We start from the raw sequence: 6,303 nt of genomic DNA on the forward strand, positions 1-6,303 counted from the left end.
TACTCAAATATTTACTTGTTTACACAAATTGCCCTAAACGAGGCAAAGTATTGGAAATTCAATGAAATAAAATAGGGCTGTTCAGGATGTTGTGGAAATGGTCTCAGATTTGCAGTTGGAATTGCATTTGCATATTTTTTTGCTTGCTGCCATGACAACCGTGTGCATTTTATTGTTGCGAATTTACAAATGCGACGAATATGCAAATCCAAGAGCATATGCGAAAGATCCTGAACAGCCCTAATGCATTTTTGGCGCAAATTCCGATCAGTTGTTTTTTCATTGCCGTACAACAAAAACAAGATGCCATATTTTCTGAAATTTAAACACAAAGGAAAAAACTGATTTGCCTGTAAGATCCTAAAGGAGACTGTTATGCCTGATTACGTACTATGCGCGTTCTCTCACGTTCTCTAAAACGTCGTGACATATAAATTAAAACTTTTGAAGCAATTGACAATATAGTATTAACCTTTTGTATATTTCCCCTATTTATTGATGAATTTGATGAATTAGTTTTTGAAAAAATTTTGGTTTGGCTAAAAGGGGTTACATTTCTCAACATAGTATCCTTCTAGTTCGATAAATTTAGTCGTGTTTTATTATTATTATTTTATCCCTTTTGGATAAGTAATAGATTTCTTTAAAGTCCTAAATAGACACGTGCTTTAATGATGAGCTCTACATTCGACGTCTTTGGTGTGGAATCAAAAGTATACGAGGGACTAAATGGCGAAAATAGTCTGAGTTGGATAGCAGTTCGTAACTCAAGTTATGGATTATGAACAAAATTAACTATTTTCTTTATGGTGATTTCGTTTCTATCAAAAAATTTGTCCTTGCCCGGTGCAAAATGTGTTTGGTGTTACACTCAATCCTTTGAAAAGGCTTGTTTTTGCCTTCTTGTCCTTGTCCAGCTCACGCATTTCATCATATTATCGTTTAAAGCAGAGGTTCCCAAACTTATTTTGCTCGTAGACCCCTTTCAAAACTTTACTGGTTTCCGTGGACCCCCTGATGCTCATTTCTAACATATTCCCAAAGCTCATCAAAAAATCTGAAGATTCAGAGACTAAATTCGGAGTGGCAAAAATAAAAATAAAATATTTTCTTGTGTTCTATTTATTAAAAATAATGTGATCACACACTTGCAAGTTTTAAAAAATAGAGCTCGTAAAGCCATGAAAGAACTATCTCGCTCTGAGGAGTTATATTTTTTAAGAGCACTAAATAAACTCCTCACATGGTCGGGTCACTCATGAATTTGCATCTGATGTATTTGTCAAATAGTTCATTTGTGTTGATGGCATATTTAATTTTATCGCTCCGAGTTTTAAAGTGATGCGAAAAATATTCGTCACTCGCATATTTAAAACATAAAACTTTAAACAACAAAACTGCAAAGCTTTTTATGCCATACTTTAAATTCAGAAAGAAAAAAGAGACCGCATCTAGATAAATCGATGGTAAACAAACAAGCAAGCAAGAAGCTCTAGAAGTGTTCCACCGTCTCATCCTATTCACAGCAGGATGGGTAAATGTTGTAATTTACGCCTATCACAGTCAGGTGTTTGTGCCACGTGAAGGGACCAGTCAGCTGTCCCATCTTCTCAGTGAGAGGAAAAAACTAGACAGACCTTCTGAGATTGAAGGCAACATGAGTTTTGCCCACCTTCATCCACTCGATGGCTCCCAGTCATTGCTGAGCGAAGTAGCTACCCAGTTGCTTCGATGGTCGAAGTGGGGAGTGCTATAACTGGTTGCGGATCGAGGAATGCCCGGTCTAAGCCATCTCTGGCCAAAGGGTCAAATGTCTCATTTCCAGGCACTCCCGAATGACCCAGAGTAAAGCAACCTCGTTATGTTTAGCAACATAATTTAGTCGGACATGCATTGCCGAACTAGTTTGGAAGTACTTTGAAAAAAGGCTGGCCAATGCATTAGGTGCAGCTTGGCTGTACCAGTAGACACGTAAACTCCTTTACCCCACCTATTTTCCACCACGTAGTCTATGGCCTTGGGGATTGCAAATACCTCAGCTTGGAAGACAGAAGCATCTTCCCTAAAAGAAAAAGTGAAACTTATCCCCATTAACTTCGAAAAATACTCCTGATCCTGACCCTTAGTCAGTTTTGGAGCCATCAGTGAAGATTCGACAATGTACGATTCGACAAGGTACGTGGGCTCAGTGCTGGAATTAAACCAGAATTCCCCCTCAGGGAACTGTCTCTCTAGAATCTCTTCAACAAAGGTAATGGTGGCGTACTATCCTGTAGCATTGAAAAGACACAAGTGCTGAAATATCTGCCGCCGGCAATTTCCACATCGCCTCACTCATAGCGTTTTCTTTTCTCGAAAAAAGGCTGCACTTATTCTGCCTTGTGTTAGCGCTGTCACATTTTCACGTTCTTTTCTCAGCTCTTTCACGGGGCGTCGTGTTCTTTTCTCAGCAGGTTGCGCTCTGATCCGGCGAAAGTGCTGCCTTTTCTGCCCTCAAATAAAAGTGAGGGTGAGAGTTGCATGGTTGATTTTTAATTTAATCTTGTAAAAATGCAATTATTTTCCCTATCAGAAATAAGTGTTTTGCTTTAAAATTGGAAAGACTTACAGGCCAAGTGAATAATTCGGCTTTATTAAGTTCTATAAATAAATTGTGATGGAGTAGTATATTTTCTGTTTCATTCTCATATAAAGAACGCAACATTTTCTCAGGTTTCAGGGCAACGCAAAGGAAGAGTTCCCATATAAAAGGGCAGAACTTTTTTTGAGAAAAGAAAACGCTATCAGTGTTATACCAACATCCGTTTCTTTTTATTCTGCAGATGGCCTTTAAGGCTTCTCCACGTACGATGACACGAAGTGACGGTAAGTTCACCAGTGCGCCAAGAGCACTATACACCACTCAAAAAAATTAAAGTTAAATAAATAGGTCATAAATGAGCAACAATTTTGGTTCTTTATTATCGAAACCAAATGAATTTTCGTGGACCCCCACTTACAACTCATGGACCCTCATATTTTTTTCACGCCAACGTAGCCCCCCGTCGAGTCTCCCGTGGACCACTTTGGGAATCACTGGTTTAAAGCAACCATCTGATTTTCAGGGCAATCATCTCCCCTCACAAAGCTTCAAAGGGCAGAAAAGGTGCCTTTTTTGCCTTACAAGAGTGTGACATTTCAAGAAACGAACACAAAATTTTCTCACCCTTTGCCTTTAGTTTAGAATCGAACACGAAAAGAGAAAGGGGCAATTAAAAGGCGATATTTTTTGGTAGAAACGAAATCACCATTGATTTCCGACGAAATTCGTGAAGTCGTTTACATTGAATGTTGACAGTCAGCTTGATCGAAATTTGACAATAGTCTGTAAGCAGATGTGTGTTGACAGGACTAATGTTGCATTGAAAGTTTTTAAACGGACAATTCAAAAAAGCACTAGCATATAAAACTGTCATCGTAGTTTACCAGCAGAGAACATTCCTTTTCCTAAAATTTTAAAGTTGGAGGAAATATAGATCTATAGAAAATTGTGTTTTTAAAAAGTATGTTTTTTACAAAATTAGATTAATAAAAAGTGCAGTCGAAGTTAATAAGCAATAAATTAAAATATTAAACTATCGCGTGGGTTATGGGCATTATAATTTCATTCATACTGGTGTAAAAATATGCCGTAACATTGAAAACAAGTTTTCGCTAGTTGAATTGTTGTTTCATTACTAATGAAATATTGTATTAATAATCCTCTGGAAATGGGGAAAGTGGATAAGCTAAGTTGAATGTTTTTACTGACTGCCACTGAATTCATTAAATAGGGCGAGAGTAACTTGTATGCCGTCGATCGCTAAAGTTCTAATGTATGCAGCAGTGCCTCAACCTGTTGGAAATATTCGCACAGGTGTTCGAAACGTACATCGACTCAGGGCGGGAGGTTGATATTGCGCTCGGCAACTTTTTCAATAGCACTGCTAAATACTCACCTCTATCTACATACTACATTGTTAGTAGTAAGGTGCAGTGTTCGCACATATGCATGTATGTATGTTTGTATAAATTTTAGTTGTCCATGTTTCATGCTTTCAAATTGTTATTGTATTTTGCACACTGCTAACGGATATGTTAATTTTAGAATGTTGACTACGTGTATAGCCCAGTATCTAAGTTATAGCTAGACATAGAATCCAGTTTTAGTTATTTAAAGATGATTAATAACAAATTATTACATACACACATTGTATGTATCCATTGACACTTTACAGGTCTAATCTGTGCAGCAGTCTATTTTGGCACCAGTAAAATAAATATTCCGTCAATTTGTAAACCTTTTTCGCATTCTGTGCTCTATTGTAACCGGTAAATTTTGTTACTTGGTACAGTTTTTGAATACCGAAATCCCGGGATTGTTAAAATGCTTCGGGATTGAATGCCCTACGCGGTACATATTTTCTAGCCAAATATGCATATAATTCAGAAATTTTTTATTTTTATGTTGCAAAACTTGGTGCGTTTATTGCTCATGTTTGTGTTTACATACACCAAACCATCTCCACTCACAGCTGACGATTTTATGATATTTGAAGACTTTTGTATTATATTTTCCCCTTTTGATGATGCTACAGTCCAAGCCTCAGCTGGCACATCTGTAACAATAGGGGTATTCTCCAAATCTTGCAAAGCCGTTGTACGTAGCACGGATTGCATTACTTGCAAACACACAACAACAAAATATATGAGAAACACCATTTCCTATCGCTGTAAAATACGCAACGTCGAAACCCATGTATATATATTGCAAAAAAGCATAGAAAAATAAATGCGACCCTGTGCTAGTTGTTTTGTTGTTGGAATTGCTACATATTTCTCTCATTCCTCTGATCTCGCTCACTTAATTTTTTTTTGCTGTATCTTGTTATTGTATTTGATACAGAATTTCGCTGCTTGCTACCTATGCATGCTACTACTTTGCAATGGGGTGCTCTTGTTCTCTTCCAAATTTGGAATAATATTTTTGCATTTCGTGCCATCCTTGCATCGTGCAAGACTTCGAGAATAACCCTCATATCTTTAATCATACCAATTGCGTACGTATACCGAAAGTTACAAAATTTTAAAAGATATCTGTACGTTCTTAATAGACCGATTAAAAGAAAAGACCGAGAATGCGAAGGCATTATGAGAACCGAAGTGTGTCAAAACTCGCGACATTATTGGATGCAAGATTCAAGAAAGAAGGGCTTAGGTCGGTCGGAAATGCAGAAGCAGGTGCTAGTCTCCTTCAAGGTGAACTCCTTTCCATGCCGACACCGTCGGCTTCGAGCCGCACACTAGAAATACCAACACCATCAACTGTTGAAACCGGGTCGCAGAACTAGCTTTTAAATTTTGTTGAAACAAAAATAGCAATGAAAAGGCAATCTAGTACGACAGATGCGATCATTGCCTTACGCCGCTACTTTGAAAGCCCTAACACGCCACAGGATGTTGACCCATTGCTTTTCTGGAAGGCAATTAATAACTATAAATGTATATACATATGTACATATGTATAAAGCAACTTCTTATATTCAATATATGCAGATCAATTCAACCGATTCGGATGCACTAAAGGTTTGTGCAAGACGGTATCTATGTGTCCCGGCAACATCTACAGAATCGGAAAGGATGTTTAGTAAAGCAGGGTACCTTATTACCGACCGCAGAGCCAACCTTAAACAAGTTAACGTTGACACGATTTTGTTTGTAAACAAAAATCCAAATTTGAATATTTGAAATATTTTAACAGTTTTCCAACATCTACACCTAACACAAGGCTGACTTTACATATTTCCTTAAAAAAATAAGCTCTTTTGCTTTTAAACCAATTTTTTACAATTGTATGCTGTGAACTGTCGGCCGCTGTGGTGTAGTGGTAAGTAAGCGTGCTTCCACTCCGCAACGCCTGGGTTCAAACCCTGGTCAAAGCAACATCGCTAAAATATAGAAAAAAGGTTTTTTTCTTAACAGCGGTCGTCCCTCGGCAGGCAATGGCAAACCTCCGAGTGTATTTCTGCCATGAAAAACAGCTTCTCATAAAAATACAATCGCCGTTCGGAGTCGGCGTAAAACTGTAGGTCCCTCCGCTTTGTGTGACAACATCAAGGCGCACGCCACAAATCGGAGGAGAAGCTCGGCCAAACACTAACTTATGTGTAAGCGCCAATCTATTATTATTATTATTATTATTATTATGTTGTGAACTTGTTTGTAAACATATTCTTCATGTCTTTTTTTTTATAAAATGTGTTATTGAAATACACGATCTCCTTT

The 6,303-nt window shown here is 37.7% G+C and overlaps 1 protein-coding gene across 1 annotated transcript in view; it reads left to right on the top strand.

Annotated features, from left to right (window-relative positions):
- The window catches only part of LOC118735236 (cyclic AMP-dependent transcription factor ATF-4), a 156,818-nt gene that overhangs the window by 138,611 nt on the left and 11,904 nt on the right, over nucleotides 1–6,303 (top strand).

The sequence above is a fragment of the Rhagoletis pomonella genome, unplaced genomic scaffold (assembly GCF_013731165.1).
Source record: "Rhagoletis pomonella isolate Grant_MI unplaced genomic scaffold, Rhpom_1.0 Rhpom_scaffold_00003, whole genome shotgun sequence".
Lineage (NCBI taxonomy): Eukaryota > Metazoa > Arthropoda > Insecta > Diptera > Tephritidae > Rhagoletis > Rhagoletis pomonella.